The following is a 22,364-nucleotide window of genomic DNA, read 5'->3' as shown; positions in this document are numbered from 1 at the left end:
GTCCCGGGCTTTAGGATGCGTCACCAGGACATAAATGGTCCCTGACCTTTTATTTCATTCACCTTAAATGACAGCAGCATTGTTGCTTTTCTGTATAACTCAAGCACAGTAATGGTGAGCAAAACACCAGAGGGTAAGAGAGGTCGGTGTTATTCATAGAGACAGAGGTAAACAGAGGTCATGTCTAGTCAAACCGATGAAAGGCCTGTGAGTGTGGGAGAGACGTCTGCTGTATTCACTGCTCGTGTCTTTCAAGGAAAGGCTTTGCCTTCCCACAAACGCTATTCTGTTTGGGAGCATTCAATGAGCTGTTGCAGCAGTGGAGACCGAGGAACAGGAAATAACAGGAAGAAATGTCTTTTGCTCTTACAACCAAACCAGTATGCAGATATACAAACAAGCACACAGGCACCAACACAAAACATGTCCCATCTGTCACTCGGAGTAAATCTATGCATCCAAACAGGCGTTGTGTTCAAGTGCAACTGACAGGAGAAAAGGAAACTAGCACATTTGTGTGATTTGATGGGAAAGTTGGGTGAAAGAGTTAATGTTAATATGTAAATGTTAATATGTTCATATGAATAGGTTCAATGTGACTGAGGACAATATTAAAAGAGGGGTGGGTCAATGTGAAGTAGTCTATCACACAGGAATCAGAAGCATAGTGACACACTGACAATGGTGTGAGAGTTAGAGGCAGGAAGGCCTGATGAACTGGTAGGTTGGTCTGGAATGAGACTGAATAGACAATTATGTCAGTTAATGAAGGAGAAGAAGGAGAAGAAGGAGGCTGAGGATGTAAAAAACATTATAAAATCACTTCAGAGGGGAATCAGCTACATTATTCTCCTAGTTTGTTATCAAAGTAGACAAACGAGTTTGCCAAGATGTAAATAGAGCTACATCATCAAATGCACTGTAATATAATGGCCAATAGAGGAAGCTCAGAGGAGCTAAATAGATTTAGCCCACACCCAGCAGCGCAAGCATATTTTCTACTGCTCTCACCAGAAGCAAGTGAGGCTTTTTACAGCTGTCTTTATCGGGGATTTTACGCTTACAAAATGACCAGCTCAGCAAAGAACAGAGATGGGAGACAGGGACAAAAGAAAAAGAAGTGAGAGAGACCAATAACATTGGAAAGGCTGACTGAGAATGGTACAGTGGGCCTATAACTCGACTGGTTGAACCATGCAGATGTGAAGATAAGTGGAGATGAAGAAACAGCTTGGTTGTACATTTTAGTACTTAGATTCAGCCGCTGTATTTGACTGAATTATTAAATAAAGTATGAAAAATAAACTATATTACCCCTAGGATTATACATACAGTACATACATACATACATGTACATAGTAGTAGTATATGAACATAATATATATCCATGTGACCCTCAATAGCAATAGGGGATCAAAAACGGAAATATTTACAAACCATGTCCTATTTAAAGGGACTGTTTGTAAGAATCAGAAATGTCTTGTTAACAGCGACACCTGTGGCCGTTAAGTCAACTAAAGTCAGCGTCCTGTTGCTGGCGCTTGTGCTCGCTCTACATAGACATGAAGGAGCATCGCTCAACACAGTGAGGAGACACACGTCAGCTAAAAGCACAATATCACTCTATATTTCAGCTGCTTGGCAGTAATGTTAGCTGACCAGACCAAGGTCTCTCCATGAATCAATGCTGATCCTAGTGTTGGCTTTTCCTGCCTCAGCCTCCCGACCGCGGCCGGAGGGAGACGCCGGAGTTTTGGTCAGAGACGATAACGTTTCTTCTGCAGTGTGGAGTGAGCAGCATGCACGTGAGAGGAGGAGCGAGAGAGAGAGAACGAGCGTGGTGTGTGAGTGAAGGCAGGCAGAGGAGCAGAGTACAGCAGAGACTCCGGTCCTGGAGACCAAAGACACCAACACTGTTTAACAGTTTCACTAGATACAACCAAGAGGTTTTGGTGCTTCACTGTAGTTTTGTTGGAGTCTGAGTCTGAACAGCGGAGCCACACGCGAGCGACCACGGGACACCGACCTGCAATGATTTATACGTGGAAGAAGTTACAAACAGTCCTTTTAATAAAAATGCAAACATTAATAACAGGAGACAAACTCAGACTGCATGAAAGTTCAACATACTACGCTCCCATCCACACCGACTGTAATATCCAGAATACTCCAGCTTTCTGTAACGCTGCAGGGTGTAACAGCAGTTTGGCCACCATCTATTGATGTTTTCTACAGCCGATGAACTACAGGGAGGGTTTTCATATATTTATTTTTAATCCACCTCAGGGAAGATCGAGGGCATCAAGTCATCTTGGCTTTTAGAAATGTGTTCTGTACTCTAACAGCCGACTGAGTTTACCCTCCGAATGTTTCACATTCTGTAACATGTTGCTGGGGTCAAAGTGTGTTTTTATGAGCCAGGGTTTAACGGCTGAGAAAACGCAGCCTAGAGAAGCAAAGGTTCAGGCTTCTCAGGCCAGGCAGCAGCACAACTAGCAGGCTGAAACATGTAGCCGCCGGACCCCAGCATTGACTGTGACCCCTTTACATGCCCAATCACAACACTGCAGTGAGCTGCACTGAGCACTTGTTCTGTGTGTAGGCGTGACGGGCAACAGTGACTTAAAAACTTTCTTAAAAGATAAAATTGGAAAAAAGCGGTGAGGTGGCAGTTGACTACTACTATCTGTATTTTTATTGTATTTAAAAGAATGGAGTGGAAATTGACACATGCGTTACATTCGTAGGAAAAAGCACAAAAAAAAACGTAAAATAGGCAAATTAGTGTCTTTGGTACACGAATCAAATAGATTAAATGTTGTGTCTATTTCACAAACAGCCCAGTGCTGCTGTGTGTCTCTGATGTGTTTGATTCATTAGCTCACAATGGAGAATGGACCACCAGAGGAATGTGTTGCTATGTGCTACATGCTGAAAACCTCCTCTGATGGGAAGATTGTGGCAGAAACCAAAGAAACAGACTGGAGCGAGAAGACAGAGGAATGTGTGGAACAGAAAGAGAGGAGTCTGGGGAGAGAATCCCCAAAGCCTGAGATCTGCTGCCTCATTGGCAGCTTAATGGTCTGTGTCATAAATGGTGTCACCACCTCATCTCCACTTGCCCCCCCCCCAAACCTTCATCTCTACACCACCCGCCCCATCCTCATCTGTCTCCGCACAATTTCCTCCTCCGCTGCTGCCTCGCTCTTTATCCCGAGTCTGGCAGATAATATTTCCAGTCCCACAGCAGAAGATCCTATCTCCTTCTGCTCAGCACCTGCGAGCATTAGCCCACATTTACACTTTTTGTTTGGGGGAAGAAAACAAAGTCTATCTTCAAGTCACTCAAGTCACCAATTTATAAGATGTCTAAAAATAATAAACCGTGTACAGGCCCCTTTAAAGTCTAGTAAAGGGCACAAAGACCACTAAGATACATATCAGGTGTATACTGTCAAGAGAAAAAACAGAAATTGAGGGGGGGGGAGGGAATGACTCAACGTCGAGTATTGGACATATTGACTTCATGACGATCTGATAGCGTTAATGGGTTAAAATGCTTAATGTCGGTTAACGGTTAAAGAGTTAATTATTGACATCCCTAGTTTCTAGCACTCTATAAATAAAAAGCATTAAACAAATTCCCTCTTTCATTTCTCGACACAGCTGTAACAAATGAGTCACACCTGCAGCACCGGCCTCTTGTGGGCGGGAGCATGAATCAGCCATCAACCTGCGGAAAGACGAGGGAGACGACTGTCATGTGAACTGACTGGAGATACTTGGATGGAGAGTGAGATGTCAAGTCAATTTGTCAATAATGAAAATACAACATAGACAATCCATATGACAAAAATGAATACATTTAATGTGAATATATGTGAGGAGGTGGAATCAGGAGGATGTCAAGCAGCTCCTTAGCAGCTAAACCTAACCAACAAAGACAACAAGTACCAGCCAATCAGGGGCAGAGTTTCTGCTCTGGACTACAAGGTTCAGATACAGATTCTCTCCAAGTTACCCTGTTACACTTGAAAATTGGTGACAGCAGACAGAGAACAGTCAAGCAGAGAATTATATAAAAAGAAAATATACTCAAGCTAATTCTAGCAGTCCTGAAGTAAGAATCTCCAGAAACAGGAATGCATACTGCAGACACAAATGCTGTTGACCATTTTGACAATGTTGATCTTTGAGAGAACCGAAAAGTCCAAAAATGAAGGGAGCTGTCAACTTCTGTGTTGCACCATCCAATTATATTTAATCCTGTTCTCCTGGAGTACAAAACTGATCCACAGAACAGATAGAGAACGGTTTGCAGTCAGTGAGACAGTAGTCGATAGATAGTAAATATCTGTTGACTTGGTGTCTGCTCAGTAACATCTATGTTGTTCTATAAGTACAGTAGGATGACAACAAGGTATACAGAGAGAGTGCAGTGGGAGTGATCAATGGATGACTGACTTGCTGGTGTCGAGGCACCGTAGGGACGGAGGATCGAGGTGCCGCGGGTAACAGACGTGAAACAGGACACCCGCAGGGACAGGAAGTACGCCTGTGAATTCAAGCCAATCAGAGGATAGTACCCATCATCCAGAAAATGGTGCCAAAGAGCTTAGGGAGGTTTAATGGATCAGCGGAGAGAGTGAGAGAGATCATCATGCAAAGGGATAGACAAAATGAAAGACTTTATTCTTCAATGTTTTACTGGATTCCCCTCTTGAAGATGGAATCATGGGAAGTTCAGGCTAAAATGTGAGTGACTCTGCAGCAACGGTGCAAAATGCAAATAACGTGTTCTGTGCATTGATAACAAGACAGATATGTGGAAAAGATTTATATAAAACAGGTGGTTGTTACTCCCTGGAAATGCATGGCAGTAGGAAACAACCCTACTGTAATAACCCTGCACCCTTAACCTTTATTACGTTTAGTACGTGACGCAAGGGGTTAAAGTCTCGCTGCACACATACAGTATAGCTATAGCACCACCATAACACAGAAAAGATGTATTGTACATAATCGGGCCCTGTGTTTACATTCTTTCATTCAGTTTATGAAACAGAGCGACGATGGGAAGCTTTGTTCTGTCTCATTACCACAGAGAGAGAGAGAGAGGGAATACTTCTAAAGAGACTTTAGCCGTCCAGTCGCTGTGTATTTTCTGTCTTTCACCGTGACGGAGTGGTGACTATGCTGAGCAGAAGGTTTACAGCAATATATACTGTTCATATATGAACACAAGGAATGATTAAAGAAAGCAAAACCTGTTTCAATGTTGATATGGACACCTGACTATTGTTTTAACGTCTGCACAACACAAGAAACATTGTAAACCTAGCTTTTAAGATCACTGTACCTTGATCCGTGTTTCAAGACGGGTCAGGTGGGTCCCTGGCGCCTTTTACGTGGGCCACGGCACAACGCGGTTGGGGCGCACTAGGACAGTCCGCCCCGGTCGAAAGTCGCACCAGGAGCAGGGAGCCCCGTCACGGTGTGGCGAGGTCCGGGCGGGGAGCTCTGCAAAGCTGCGGCCGTGAGCCACCTTCGCCCCGAGCCTTTCCAAGCCGACCTAGAGCCGGTCGCGGCGCACCGCCTCGTATGCGGGACTCCCCAGCCTGCCGTGTGTCGCTAACACCTAACTTTCTTAACACTTAACTTCCTAATTGGCCTACAAATATACATCAACCCTGGAGGATATTACCACCAAAACACACATGAGTGTCCAACTGAACTGTTGGCAATCAAGTTGCATTGTGGGTACTGTAGACGGCAGGTTTTGACAAGGAAGAAGAATGTGGAAAAAAAATGTAAATATGGCTGGTTTCACTGCTTTGATTTTTTATCCTTTTTTTTTCTCAACTGTCCAAAAGAACTCAACTCCTTTCACACAATCCTTCCATGAATTGATGTCTGTAATCTACAATGTTCATGTCCACAGTGAATAATCTGTTTCCATGTTCATTTTATAAAACGGTGTGTGTGTTATAAAAACCTCTGTGCTTCATCAGACGGCTCAATCAATAAGGCAAAAGTAAAGACCGGCTTCTTGACCCTCTTCACCTCATCCAGGCCTGAATCACCTTCATCAGCGGTTTCCTCCTCTTCACTAGGTGGAAGCCGACCCGAAGAACTGCCACGGCCAGATTGAAAAAAAAAATGACAAATGAGTGAGAATGACGAGGAAACTCAACACTGCATCAAAAGATATCGATCGCTAATGATTAATCAATCCAGATATGCAATGCTGAACGCTTGTTCGGAGTAAGATCCGCTTATGGATTTTTCCAGCAGCTTGACTTTTGTTCTGCTTGATGAGGCTGTCACAATGCTACCGCTCAGTCATTCTGCCTATGCTTTCATACACCGTCAATACGACATTGTGCAACAACAATAAGACCCAGATCAATACTTCCAATCAAATGTAACTGCAAATGCATTTATGGAGAGGACCTCGAGGTCAACGGGAGTCGTTGCAGGAGCTGTGACAGACAAATGGACTCATAAAGATCCAGTAAATGCTCAATAGAACGGCGGTCTCTGGTCACACAGCACACAACACTGAGCTGCTGTGCAGTTTCACATGTGTTAATGGGGATTTGCATGAACAGGCGAGAACATGATCGGCGACATTGTCAATCATCTGATGTAAATGTTTCTAATTTGATAACATCCTCATTTGTTCACGGCTGAGCTGGTGACTAATGACTGTGCTCTGAGCGCGTCATCACACAGCTTCAGTGATGGTGTATTGATCAGACAAATAATGGCACATCTGTGGCATCGGATATACATACTGTATGCTCAGAACACAAACACACAAGAAAAAAAAGTGTGGGCTTTAAATGCAAACGCATGCATCTTTCAGGGATTTACACAACCATAAAATGTCCAATCAGGTTTATTAGCATCAGAGTCACCAGAGAGGCTGTCTGTATGTACAGTATGTGAGAGGAGAGAGAGAGGATATAGCAGCATGCATTATCCTGCGTCTGTTGTTGTTCACTGAGCATGTTTTACAACCTCTGCCTAATAGACTTGGTCTCACACAGAGTGAATAAGGGGAAGTGTTTGGACTGCTTTTATCAGCTCTCAAAGAAGCATGCTTCATACTGTATCCTATAAACGTTTTCATGATCACCCAAGAGAGGTGAACACAATGTTATCACAGTAAAACAGTATTCTGTATGAAAGACAAAAAACGCAGTCAAATCACTCATACGGGGTTAAAATGATAGTATTGATTTTAGGCTGTAGATGATTAATGTGTGTATGTAATGATGATGGTGCTGTAGGACTCCTGTGTGTGTGTGTGGTTGAGATAAAGGTTGTCTTTGACTGGAGGATAATGTCGGGCTCTAAGAGCAGTCATTTCTCCCTTTTACAGGCTATAGTAGTTTGACCTCACTATTTCTGTGCCTGGTTGGAGCCATTATACTCTTCATCATTGATCATCAACTGGTGAGGAAGATTACTTTTTACCTGGGACATGTAGATTTAGCCTCAGTGTTTTTACATAATATGTATGACATGTTCTTCTTTTACAACAAGAGATAGCATGGAGCCGGAGAAGTTTGAACCATTCCAGGCCGAAACGGCGGTGATCAGAAGAGTTTTTATTTTTCAATTTCTGATGTCAGTAGTTACCGTACGGTCCTCGGCTGTGGCGTGGGCAAGCCTGGCCCTCGCAGCTGCAGACAGCACAGAGCGGATCGCTACCCGTCAGACTGGGCCAAACTAATACTTCAAATATTAAGGGGGTGGGGGATACGAGCAGCTTCTCCCAATTTGGACTGAATCTCCTTTTTGTTGAAATCTGATTGGCTCAGTCATATTCACTGTGAACGTGATGAACTGTGAGGCTTGTAGTGGAAACATGCTTATACAAACTGAGGAGGCAGGTGTCAGCAAGACGACCTACAGTGTCTTGAAGGTCATCAGATTCTCTTTATACCACAAAAACTGTGTTAGTGTTAAAATTAAAGCCAACATTTGTTTTAGCCTCCGGGCTGAATTTCAGTCGCAGTACGTCCCTGGTCATGGGCTTCACCACTTTTGTCTACTTTTTATCTCGAATAGTGGAAAAATAATGCAAATAGTGATACAAGGTCAACTTGGATTTTCAAGTGGCCAATCGTTTATATTTGCTTATTGGCCCCTTGGCAATCATAATGCCAAATTTGGTGCTTCCGATCAGCCTGAGCATTAAGACCAAAGGGTATAACACATGCACAGTGTAACTGACCCCGCCTCCTTCCTTCTGAGAGCAGAGATACGTGTGTGGATGTGTGAGCGGGAGCTGCTGTCCGTCCGCGGTGAGAAAGAACAAAGCGATAGATAACGAGATGAGAGACAACGTAGTGTAACGTTACAGACATAACAAGGCTGCTGAATGAGAGGCATCCGCCGATACGTTACACGGAAACACACCGTGTCAATAACAAGCCGACCACCTCACGGTACCGCCAGCTGGGGGCTGCGATCTGTCTTTAAAGTCACGCGTTGGCGGAGGTTTGCGCTCGCTGTGTGCCATTCTAGTTGTGAACTGTGTGTACGCTGTGCAAGAATGGAAAGCTTGACAGGTATACAACAGGAGGCAGGGCTCAATGAAGCATTCGTTTGGACACTCTGCCAATAGCTGTCAACAGGACAAAATGATAACTTTGCATACATCATTTGTAATAATTGCATAAATGTAATGAACAGCTTCTTACTCCCCAGAGAACAAACCCTTTTGATTTTAATATATCTCTTGGCCTTTCGGTATTGCCACCCTAAAAGCAAGTTTTGACTTTCAGTCCGATTCCTGAGGCTGTAGGAAGAATAGCTAAATCATGTAAAAGTTCATCCCAGTGCTTTCATACTGTTCGGTGAAAAGCCTTCTGGGGATTCTAAACCAATGTGTTCTGTTTCTGTGAAACTGCTGTTCTCCTTTGAGTGAGACATGCTGGGAACATCATGACTCAGATTCCTGACAGGAGCTGAACACAATCTATACCTTACAGAACGTGGTGGTAGAACTTCTACCTGTCAGTTCTGATCAGTACCTGTTTGACTCCGCTGCCTTCACAGTCACACCGAAGTTTACTGTACGTATATAACAGACAGGATTACCTCTAGTGGCCCTAAAGTACAGGAGAATACAGTAGAAGGAAGTACACTGTTTGATCACTAGACTGAGACTGAATTCTACTCTTGTTTTCCATACCTGCTCCAGCGTTGTGTGTTGAAGGCAGCAGCTGTAGCCTGTCACAGAATGAGGTGGCTAAAAGGCAGGGAACCCCCCCCCCTCCCATGGTCAAGATACCAGCTCATTACAGGACTAACAAATAGAAGGAAGTACACTGTTTGATCACTAGACTGAGACTGAATTCTACTCTTGTTTTCCATACCTGCTCCAGCGTTGTGTGTTGAAGGCAGCAGCTGTAGCCTGTCACAGAATGAGGTGGCTAAAAGGCAGGGAACCCCCCCCCCCCTCCCATGGTCAAGATACCAGCTCATTACAGGACTAACAAATAGTCAAACAAGCACTTTCATACCTCAGATCTATATGCAGTTAAGACTTTTACAACTGAGCTACAAGACTATTGAGGATGGGCGGCTACCTACGCAACAGCTGGGAGAACATGCAGCGTTAAACACTGAACATCTGTGTCACTGGAAACTCTTCATCTCTGTGGCCTGAAATCAAAGTGTCTCAGGCTCAGCATAAATCAATTCAGAGCAGAGACTGCAGTGTTACCTGGTAAATACATAATACATTGTTTAAAGGGACTGTTTGTAAGAATCAGAAATATCTTGCTAACAGCTTCACCTGTGTCCGTTAAGTCAACTAAAGTCAGCGTCCTGTTGCTGGCGCTTGTGCTCGCTCTACATAGACATGAAGGAGCATCGCTCAACACACGAAATATATACACAAACAGTATATATATATATATATTGGGGAATTGTGATCTTTTAACCTATAGGGCTAGAACGGATACCCCATTGTATGACAAGTGTGTACCAATAAAAAAAAAAAGAACGAATGGTTACATTTGCATTTAAATATAGCCATGAAGGACGGACAAGATTACACTAATAAAACTGGCTTTATTAAACCAATAGAACAGATGCTGGGTCGTAATGTGAAGAATCTTATCAGCATACTAATATACTGTTGCTAACCTGGAACCTGGGAAGCATCTCGGTATAGCTGGATATTAGAGTCCGCAGCTGGAATCCAGACAGGCAGAGCTCAGCTCAGAGAAATCTTAACAGTTTGGCGTAGGAGGATTTTATGCTATTGTCTGTTAGAACCTAAGAAACCTCCACTTAAAGAACGGCAAAATATTATTTTATTAAGGACAGTTTACCACATTGATATTTGGATCAGATTCCATACAAATTAGTATTATTAGTACCAATTAATACTAACAGAAGTACTGAAATCCCCTCGTCAGTTCACACCCTGACTACAGAGCAGTAGTTCACGCCAGACTCGGCTATTTACTTTGCTGGTTTCCATTTCCTGTGGCAGGAACCAACAAGATTCAGAGAAGGTGACCTTTACTGCTGCCCCCCCACAACAGCCCTCAACCCACCCGACCCGGCGGGAGAAGGGCTGCTCCTGCTCATTAGAGGGACTTTTTACTTCTCAAACACCTGCCACCGTTCACAGACGAACAACAAGAAGAAGCTTCAACTTCCATACCTCTATCACCTCACTTACCCGCCTGGCATACAGCCCCGCTCTCTCTCTCTCTCTCTCACACTCACACACACACACATTTCAGTAATGCTAATATTTTTACTGCCGTGTGTGCAATTGCATGTTTGTGTGTTTGAGTGATGAGGGTGAGAATGACAGCTACATTTGGTTGTATATTACGAATGCATTACTCACCGTATAGACCAGGAGTCGGCAACCTGCATCTCTTCAGCTCCTCTCCAGAGGCTCCCTGTGGAGTTTTAAACATGGAAATGAATAACTGTTCTTTTGTTTACATTTTTATTTATCATTGTTGTAGGTCTATGGTACGACGGTACGACGGATTATAAGGGCCACATTGAGGAAAAAAAATTAATTAATATTTAGAGAATAAAGTCATAATATTATAAAGTAGTAATTTTATGGGTTTTCTTTTTTCTCGTAAAGTTATGACTTTGTTCTGTAAATCTAATAAATAACAGGGTTCAGAGCGCAGTGGTGCCGTTGTCGCGTTGTGTCTGAAAGGACCTTCAGTGAGTGAGAGACGGAGAGAGAAATGAAGAGAGCTAACGGAAAGAAATAGCCAAATCAAGGATGGGTGAAATATGAATGGGTGGGGTGTGGAACAATGACCAATCCATTACATTTTGGTGGCGATCCGAATCATGATCTGGATTCAGGAATTTTTTTAAGGATTCCGATCAGCCAGAACATTAAGACCTCAGGTTTTAACACATGCACAGTGTAACTGATGACGCGTTGATGACGCATGACCTCTTTCCTTCAGAGAGAGAGCGGGACACCTGTAGATTCATCATTTTTTCACATTAAACTCGGCGACATCCCAGTTGAGTTGGACCAAAGCACACTTGGTGATTGTTGGAAAGACTAACGACGACGGTTTAGGTGAGTTTTATTTTGTTTCTGTTCAGTTTGAATGAAGTGTTTTATGAAGCTCCGCTACGTTCAGCTGATCTCAACATAAACAACAATACACGTGGATGATGGTGCAAGCTGAACGGAGGGGGGGGGGCGGAGGTCTGCGCTCTCCGAGTGCCATTCAAGTTCTAACTACTGTCATCTTTATCTGGTGAGGAGGTCCATCTCTTAATTTAGCTTTTCGTACCCAAAACTCAGAAACTATTCTGCACCTTTACGGTGGATAAAAGAGTTTCTGATCTCTTGAGATCCCCTCACATGCCACATTGTACAGCTCCTATACCTGTATGTTAGACTGTGTGTACTGTATAATGCCTGATATCAGTTTTCCATTCAGCAGTAAAACAGCAGCTCAAGGTGAGAGCGTTCTTGATTGTCCATATGTAAGAGGTATAATTAGGTATCCCACATGCTGCTTAACAGCACACCTCAGCCTCATGAAGCTCCAGCATTACCATCAGAATACCAATGACCATCTGCATACATATCTGCCGCATGCTTTCAGAGGACTATAATAGTTGGCAGCGATTTTTCTAAATTGCTCATGTGTCTTGTTAATAGTTACAAACCAACACCACATAGATGGATTTAAGGTAAAAGCCCTACGTATGCTATATCTAACACCTGTCTCTGTTGATCTCTCAGTCTGAGTAAAGGCAGAACAAGAAAGGGAGAGACTAAAATACAGACACAAACATGAGAGACAGTGGTGCAAAGTGAAGCTTCCAAGTCGCATTAGATCTTGTTAAATTCATTTTCGTCTGACCACACATTGTGTCTTCATGCCCAGAGGCGTAGAGAGTACTCATTTTGCATATCAATTCATTACCTTTGAGCCAGGAACCAGGGCTAGACCCCCCTTCATACTGCAAACGGGCCACTCATTACAGCCCCTCTGTATTACAGGGCACAACCTCTGGCATACTGTCACAGCGATCTGCCCAGCACCGCCATAAATCAACTCCAACTATGCCCCCATTATCAGCTCATGCCAATGAGAACAGACAAGGCTTGGACTTCAAAGACTATGGGTATGAATGTATATCGGATTCATTGGAGATGGGAGTCCAAACGACGGGGGTGGATCACAGACGCTGTTGCTCTTAGCTGGAAGATAATTCACTTAATATGCATCATTCTAGTCTTATTTCCCTCAGTTCCCCTCGCCCCTCGTCAGCTCGGCCTAGTTTGACTGTAGCAGCAACATTGTTAACCTCTCCATCCCCGTCCGTTCATTCCACTGTCTTGAACCTCGGGGTTACAGAAATAGGTCAAGCAGTTCGTTGGAGTCTGTGTCAAATTGAAGTGAAATATGAGGCTGAAGTATCGCAGGGCTGAGTACAATCACCCCCAGCCCCTTCAAAGAGGTATTTATGGCAGAGCCCTGTTTATAGAGAGAACTGTTTTTAGAGTATTGCGCCTCTGGCTCGGCTATATTTTATTTTACTTATTGCTTTTATTGCTTCAGGCTAGTCCAACTTCCTTGGGTTTTCTGTTCAGTTGGAAATGGAAGTTCTCGGTGTTTGATTAATGATGTGTCATCTCTTATCTTTATGGTTCAGTCACATCCAGACGAGGCAAAACATTTCCTCAAATTAGCTTTATGCAACTTACACCAAAAGTCGTCATCAGGGGCCACAACCCATCTAGTCGGTGTCGACCTGCCTCATCGGTCATCATAGTGCTGCATTGTTGGGCCTCAGCCAAGCAGGAGCCAGGCTGGCCTATGAGGGGGGGGGGGGGGGGGGGCTCTATTCACAGTCCAGCAGAGCCGATCCATCTGCTGCAAATTGACAAGCCGTGAGTGCCGTGTTGGGTCCTCCGCATAAATCCCCATTACGCTCGGATGCTACCTGTCCAACTCTGTTATTGACTCCTTATTGGGCGCTGGCTCCAAAACAATATCAATCTAATTTGGGGGTTACGATGACTGATATCAGTAGCAGCTACCTGTAAATGTAAATCCAGATTGCTCCCCAGGGTTAGTAGTAGTTGGAGACTTTCTCCGTCACGCACAAGTTGCCAGTTAGGGACATTTTAAGCTAAAATGGAACGGTTTAATACAAGCCAATTAAGAAAAGTGGAGGAAATTGTTGATGAGTTGTTGTTGGGAAGGCTCTCTAGTTTGTTAGTGGGCCTGTAAAATGTCAGATACTGACATTCAAAGGTCATCTGAGTATGTCAGCACATTTGATTTGAGATTAACATACTGCATGGTCTCTAGTTGATGTGGAGCTGCAAAGAGCCAGAGCACAATGTCAATCAAACATCTGACCTCTGTAACAGCATTGTATCACCTGTCTGTCTAATTGACTCATTTATATATAAATAACATTCATATGCAAAAACCTGGAGAGGAGTAGGAGGAGGAAGCAGGGAGAAGTAGAAGGCAGACTATATGCTTCTATATTGGATTGGATGTAACCTAACAGAAAGTGAGAGTGAAACTGTGATGCTGTGTGGGGAATGTGCGGTCCCTGTGGTGCCGAGTGTGAGCAGCTTTTCCTGACAGATTTTCCTCGACTACTTAAACAACTATCCTCAGAATCCCACCTCACCTGGGAGTGTTGGCCTTCCCTGTGGGGAGTTATTGGCTTTTAAATGAGATGCCAGAATCCTCACCTTAGCAGAGCTCAAACAGAGAATAGACCACTGACGGTTCTAGAGGAGAGAGGTTTGACAATGTTAAAGGGACCGTTTGTAACTTACACGTATAAATCATTGCGGGTCAGTGTCCCATGAGCGCTCGCGTGTGTCTACGCTGTTCAGACTCCAACACAAACTACAGTGAAGCACCAAAACCTCTTGGTTGTATCTAGTGAAGCCCGTCTGTTAAACAGTGTTGGCCGCGGTCGGAGGACGCGGGGGAGACCGTAGCTTTGGTCTCCAGGACCGGAGTCTCTGCTGTACTCTGCTCCTCTGCCTGCCAGAAATAACTGCTGCAGCTCCTCCAGACCAACAGAGGTTTCCCGTGTCTTGTGAAGTGAGACGGGGCTCCGCAGAGAGAAACGTTATCGTCTCCGACCAAAACTCCGGCGTCTCCCCCGTTCCAACACTAGGATCAGCATTGATTCATGGAGAGACCTTCGTCTGGTCAGCTAACATTACTGCCAAGCAGCTGAAATATAGAGTGATATTGTGCTTTTAGCTGACGTGTGTTTAAGCACATTTTTAGCGTTTTATAGGCCGTGTACTTTAACAAACTTCTCCTACATATTTAATCAGATTGACTTGGAATTTGGTCAGGACCATCTTCAGACCTTCAGGATGAAAAGTTATTCAAATGGTGAGTGTTCACTGAATGAACTGACCGTGGCGTGACGGCCATTTGGCGTGATTCGCCATGAAACAGGAAGTTGTTGTAACTTCAGCATACTTTGTCATATCTGCTGAAAATTTCTCAGCCATGATGGTGGTCCAGGCCTGACGTCATTTTCATTTCAATATAGACTCATAGCCACACCCCCTTTCTAACTAATGAACCGTTTGTCGTAGAGTCTTGTGGCAGGCGTCATTGCACTCATCAGAGTTCCAGTTTGCCTGGCTGCGTTGATCGGCGTCCCGCCAGTACCCCCGACGCGCAGGGAGGTGCGAGGACCCGTTCATCGCTGCTTGCGGCTTTAATTGTTCACATTTTCACTATTTGTTTCCCTTTACAGGAGAAAGGGCTTGTAGGATGAGGATTAACCAATGAATTTGGCAAACATATCGCTATCTTGGGTAATGAGCTAAATAGCCCCTTAACCTTAACTCCTTACCCAAACGCCCAGTCAACGGACGAAGCGGGGGGAGTCATAGAGATATCTCTCACTAACCTAACCCTAAACCTCTGGGTCTGCTTTTGTGATCGGTAGAATTTGATTGAAGAAAGCTGATCAGCTATAAATAAACTTCTAGTAATAAAAACAGTTATAGTGACATAAAAGATTAATTCATTGTGAAATGGGTCATAAAAACAACTGAAATCCATGAAGGGTTAAAAACATTTAAAAGGTTTGAGTGTTGGAAACAAAGTCTTTTTAAAAAAGATTAAAAACACTTTAAAAACATTATTTTGGTTAAAACCTCTTTAAAAGTCAGAATATCTCCTGTCAGTAGCTCATCTGGGATCTACCTGTTAAGTCTGTTCTGAGATTGATTAGTGATACCTGCCGAGGCCTGAAGGGGAAGCTCGCGACTACGGTGCCTCATCCTCATGAGACTGCCAGAGAGTAGGCATCGTGTCACGAGCCTCACTACAAATATCCCCCTATTCAGGTACAGAAATACGTATTTCATACTCAAACTGTCAGATATGTTTACTGAGTTGTTGTGTTGTATTAATATGCTGACCTAATGTCGAGTGTTTTATTGTCATTGTTCGAGCGTGAAGTCGAACACTGTTCAAGCTAGTTGGCTCTGTTTGATCTGCCGCTTTAACAGCGCCACAGGATGGCAGAGCCGCGCGCCACAGGATGGCAGAGCCGCGCGCCACAGGATGGCAGAGCCGCGCGCCACAGGATGGCAGAGCCGCGCGCCACAGGATGGCAGAGCCGCGCGACTCATCGCGTGTGTGAAGACACAGTATGAGCCAGTGAAGTGTGTATGTGTTTAAACGTAAAGATGATGCATTTGTGCGTTAATTATAAAATGATTGTTTAAGACAAGAAATTGACAGATGAAATTTAGAGTAATTTATGTCTTATAGGATATTTTTGTTTAATTATTTTTTGCTTAGATATTTAATGTTTATTGATTTATAGACTTGTTTGCAGTAATATTTAATCTGTTATATTGAATTTATCCTGTTTGATAGAAATGTTAATATTGTTTAAGTGAATTAAAGATTCTCATGAGACTGCCAGAGAGTAGGCATCGTGTTACGAGTCTCACTACAAATATTCCCCTATTCAGGACACAACACTTTCAATCCTCCGTGATGTGCTGTGTTTGTTGGTGGATACCCTAACAACTGTATCGGGACAATGAAGAAGTGGCACATGGAAGGCATTCCAGTCTGAACTAGCACTTGAGGAGATTCTCTATGGGCGTCCTTTGTCACCATTGGATTTCCAAATAAGTGTGTCCTTGGGCACAAGTACAGTGAGTGACAAGAGCCTGAGCCAACAGAGAGGGTTCCTTGGCCTGGCACCTCATTCAAGTGCAAGTTCTGAGGAAACACCACCCCCACTTCATCATTGGACCAGAGACAACCTCCAAAAGATGCGCATCGAGCGTCTTTTTCCTCTCTGTCAGACACTTGATGCAGCCCCATCAGTTTCTGGGGCTTCTAGGGGATGTGTACAAGAGGAACACAGAAGTCCCCCTGTCTGACCTGACATCCACAGCCCCACCTGGGAGGCTGATAGGTGCCTGGCCTCTTGACACTTGTTGAGAGGACCTTTCAGTCAAGGACTGTTTCCCAGGGTCAAACACCTTTGCCAGGGCTCACATGTTGGTGAGGAAGGTTGGCAAAGATGTCAAGATACAAAACAAAAATGACAGATCAGATTATTTTTTTAAATGAAATACAGACTTAATCAAATAGTTGTTCAAAACAGCAATATCAGTCATATCGACTGCAATCCACAAGGGGCGCTGCAGGTGACGTTAGCGAAGGTTGGGTGTGGCGAGTTGGTCCAGACAGATCAGAGCAGATGACCGACTGCAGGAGAAGGAGCTGTACGGATTTAGTGAGTATAGTTTTTATCCTAGTTTATATTTTTGTAATGTGTTTGTTGTTAAGAGATTGTTGATTTGTTTTCCCACCGTGTGACTGCCAGTTTCAGGAATGCATTCATTAGGGATGCACAATCCAGATAATGGGGAATTTGGTCAAATGGCATTGCACTTTTAGGATTAACTAGCTAGCTAGTGTTTTTTTCGCAGGACCGCGTGTTTTATCCCGCGAACCAGACTATATTTCACCGCGTGTCGGACATCTATTCATCTGCTATAATGTCATTATGACAAAGAATGACATTGCACTTTTAGGATTAGCTAGCTAAAGTGCAACCATCATTGTGGCATGTCTTGATAAACCACAGTGAAGGTGTCAATAAATAGGAAATAAATAAAGTCTGATTCTAAATTAGAAAAGTTCTGATCTGTCAGGAATAGACATGGTTTTAAATATTAATAACTATTAGACTGTGTGGGCTGATTCTACTTTACAAGAATTCACTAGCTACATGTTTAAAATCAGGCAAACTCATTAAAATACACAATAATTAAGATCAGTGTATGATGGAATAGTAGCATTAGCCCAATTTGGAAAGTCTGTCTCCCTGCCCATAATTCCTAATGGCTGACCTGGCTGAAGGTTGTGTTTAGTTGATTCACTGTGTACTGTGTAATTTTGTTCTTCAGAATGGACAGCCCAACAAAATTTCCATCAATCAATGACCCTGAGGTGGAGGCCGTGAGGCAGGCCCTCCAACTCTTTACCTATTACATGTAGTGGTATGTCACATGTTTAAGAATGTCACTATTTAATTTGTGGTAATTTTAACTAATGTAGGAGTGGTAATGATGATTTGTTCTGACCTTTTTAAGCAGGAAAGCCTAACCAGATACAAGAGTCACAAATTAGCCTTGGCTAGAAATCTTTAAGTATATGCAACACATCTGCATCATGCTATTGAAACCTGTTAAAATGATTGTTGCTTTAAATGTATATTAGTGAGAAGTTGATAACTGTCATAGATTTGATATGTTGATGATTAAATAAAATTGAAGGGAATAATTATGTTAAAAACATACTATTATTAATCCCAAACATATACAATTGAACATATTTGCATTTTAAGCCTAATAGTTGTTCATGTGATTGATATGTACATTTATTGTTTTGTTTACAGTACAAATGCGCGGATCCGGCGGTGCCGCGCCAGGACCTCCGTAGAGAGAGCCTGCGCATTGGAGTTCCTGGTGCAGCAAGTCTGCCGGTTGAGGTCGGCGGACCGCAAGGCGACGCTGCTCCAGAGGGAGCTCAAGGCCACTAGGGCCAAACTGGCGAGCTCCCTCGAGCAGTCAGAGGTGGCGCAGGCCTCGGCCTGCTTTGAAAGAGACGGTAAGTAAATAGATGTTTAGTTAGTAGATGTTTAGTTTTAGTTTGCATGTTGTCAAAGATATAACTGTAACGTTATGGTTGTGTAATAATATTAGTGTTAATCTGATTTGTTTTTGAGCTGCACCCCAGAAAAAGTTTCAATATATTTTGTGTTTGATTGTGTTATCAAATAATTTGAAAAAAAGGCAATGTCACATTTAATGTGTTTGTATTTTTGTCTACATTTGTGCAGAAGTGGCAGATGCGTCTGTACGGATGGAGGAGGAGGAGGAAGAGGAGGAGAAGGAGGAGGAGAAAGGATAAATTGTGTTTTTATATTTTTTTAAATAAATTTTTTATGTTGTTCATTTGTTTCATGTGTTTTTTTTGTTGTCTTCAAAGGCACAGTTTCTGAATGCAGGCTGGGTGTATTTCTCCATGGATTAAGCATTTCCATACTTTCGCAGTATTTATACAGCACTTAAACCTGCTTTATAATAAAAGGGAGGAGGAAGATACAGAGAGAAGTAATAGTTATTGAACATTATGTACATTATATATTGTAAATAAGAGATGGATTTCTTCCCAAAGCTAGCATCATGCTGTATGTCCAGAAATCGTCTACCACACATTTGAGATGCCATTTCTCTACATCTTGAGAAATAGCAGCAGATAGTGATTTTGGCTGCAAGAGTCAGACAGTTGATCAGTAAACAGCATACACGCAGACAAAAAGTATGATTTCATATCATGTATTGATGTTCTCCATCTAGAGTTAATACGACATGATCGCTGGCTTTGGTACACCAAAGGTAATAAATTTATCTAATTTCAGTGATGATTTTATTGACAGTACTGTGACAGCCACAAAAAAATGATTTTATGAGTTAAATTTGACCTCAGTGGCAGGCTTCAGGCTGTTCATCTTACATAATACTATACAACTATTGTCAGTTTAGACTGAAATGTATTTGCATCCTTAGGCAGCTAATTTTTACTTTTTATACTTAGAAAAACAATAGGTTTCCTGGCACGAAAATTCGTGCTCGGGCCCCAATAATCCTTACAGTTTCAATAGGGCCTTCGCTGGTCCGACGTTGTCGGTGCTCGGGCACTAAATATAGCCTGCAGGCGTTAGGCTATCGTGAGGCAAGCCAGATTCTTGCACAAATAGCACCTAACCGCCCTAGTGCAGGTAACCTTATTGAATGGTATTTATTTTGTTTCCCCAACTAGGATAGTCAACACTCTCAATAAGCAAAACACAAAGAGCACAGAATCTCAAAAGGGCCTCAAACAGACCAGAGTTCCTTGCTTGGCTGATAACACATGTTGCAGTTAGAGAAGGAGAGATCAGAATGACACTGGGTGTGCAGTTTCCCTCCTCTTTTAAGCCCTACAAAAAGGGCGGCGTCACACCCTGATTGGCCGAGAGAGGAACGCACCAACCTGCTCTCAACTATCATTTAAGAGCCAGTCCCCTCCCCCCCCTCCTCCCACACCCTGCAACAGGTGAACTGAATAACCCTCCAATCACTCAGCAATTCAACCAAAAAAACACCAGGGAAAAGGTAAACCACAGCAAGCACCAGAGAATGGGCGGCTGCCACAAGACGACCTATCCTAACCTTATCTATTCAAGATCAATGCCTCGCCTTAAAGGGACTGTTTGTAACTTCTTACACGTATAAATCATTGCAAGTCGGTGTCTCATGGTCTCCTGTGTGTCTACGCTGTTCAGACTCAGACTCCAACACAAACTCCAGTGAAGCACCAAAACCTCTTGGTTGTATCTAGTGAAGCTGTTAAACAGTGTTGGCCGCGGTCGGAGGACGCGGCGGAGACCGTAGCTTTGGTCTCCAGGACCGGAGTCTCTGCTGTACTCTGCTCCTCTGCTCCTCTGCCTGCCTTCACTCACACACCGCGCTCGTTCTCACTCTTTCGCTCCACCTCTCACGTGCATGCTGCTCACTCCACACTGCAGAAGAGTTAGTTTAGCTCTGAGAATATCTAGTGAATGTTCAGTGGACGTTTGTGCAGAAATAACTGCTGCAGCTCCTCCAGACCAACAGAGGTTTCCCGTGTCTTGTGAAGTGACGGGGCTCCGCAGAGAGAAACGTTATCGTCTCCGACCAAAACTCCGGCGTCTCCCGTTCCCTCCGGCCGCGGTCGGGAGACTGAGGCGGGAAAAGCCAACACTAGGATCAGCATTGATTCATGGAGAGACCTTCGTCTGGTCAGCTAACATTACTGCCAAGCAGCTGAAATATAGAGTGATATTGTGCTTTTAGCTGACGTGTGTCTCCTCACTGTTTTGACCGATACTCCTTCATGTCTATGTAGAGCGAGCACAAGCGCCAGCAACAGGACGCTGACTTTCGTTGACTTAACGGCCACAGGTGTCGCTGTTAACAAGACATTCTGATTCTTACAAACAGTCCCTCTAAGTGTTAATACCTGTACTGTCACTTTAAGAGGTCGCAGTTTTGTGACATCAATACAGTGCTATTTTCAGTCCGCGCTAGGCTTTCTGAGAGGAGGTACGTATTATTTTTCCGGTCAGAGTTTAACATTTACTTTGTCTTGTAGGCAATGCAAATGTAGTAGTATTCAGTTTTAAATGTTAGACCTAAAATTGTGAACATGGAGCCATGTGTCATTTGAATATAAACTTTATAAATCACACTTTTGCAAGCTTTATAGTAGTCACGTTGTTACATGTGCTACGGGGTTTCCTGTGTGTTTATCTGCTGATGGGAGTGATAACCCATGCGTGTGGAAGAGACTGCATGTTACAGAGCTTTCTATGTGGTTTTGTTGAATTGTGCAGGCACAACTATCATCCAGACTTCATTAAAGGAGAATAACCAGTAGCTGTTGTGGTCCAGGTCCTTCCTTCAGACCGCGCAGCCATATAGAACACAACGCTAAATAACACACCCCTTACACACTGTAGATTGTTCTGTTTAATATACATGCCTCGTATACACTGGTGGTGACGTGCCTCAAGGGCATTAATGAAGTGCAGACTATGAGGGCAACCGGCCCATCTGCGACGGAGCACGCTGAGACATATGGGAACTTCTTAAGGTCCAAATTAAAGGAAAAAAATCATGGAACCTGATTGGCTGGGATGTGAAGCGGAGTAGAGTAGATTAGAATATCAACACAGACAAATGTATGTGCATTCATAAATATCAACACACACACACACATTTGTAAATGAGTACCCCAAAGCAAACACACACATGCAAATGAGGAACACACACACACACACACACACACAAACACATGCTAATTAATAGAAAACAAACAGTTACTCAGGCGGTCTGCAGGGACTGGATTATACTGTGTCTCTCCTTGCTGAACAAATTGCTCTCTAAATTCAATCAAACACACCAAGCTCTTCTGTGAGTCTACGGGAGGCTGTAATCAGCGTGGTGGAGACTGAAGATGGAGAAAAAAAAGGACAGAACAAAAACACAACAAACAAATAAGAAGAAGAAAAAAAAGCCAGTGCCCTGAAAGTATCCAGAGAACTGTGTGTTTGTCAGAGAGTTAGCAGTCTACAGGAACAATGTCTTGATTAAGTGCAATTGATATTTGCCTACAGAGAGCTTCAGGCTTCCACAAAGAGCAGCAGCATGGGAGCAGCTCGGTGGAAGCTGCTCTCATCAAGCTGCAAGAATTCAACAACACTTATCC

Source organism: Sebastes fasciatus, chromosome 12 (assembly GCF_043250625.1).
Source record: "Sebastes fasciatus isolate fSebFas1 chromosome 12, fSebFas1.pri, whole genome shotgun sequence".
NCBI lineage: Eukaryota > Metazoa > Chordata > Actinopteri > Perciformes > Sebastidae > Sebastes > Sebastes fasciatus.
The sequence above is the reverse complement of the archived record's forward strand: the minus strand, read 5'-3'. Positions refer to the sequence as shown.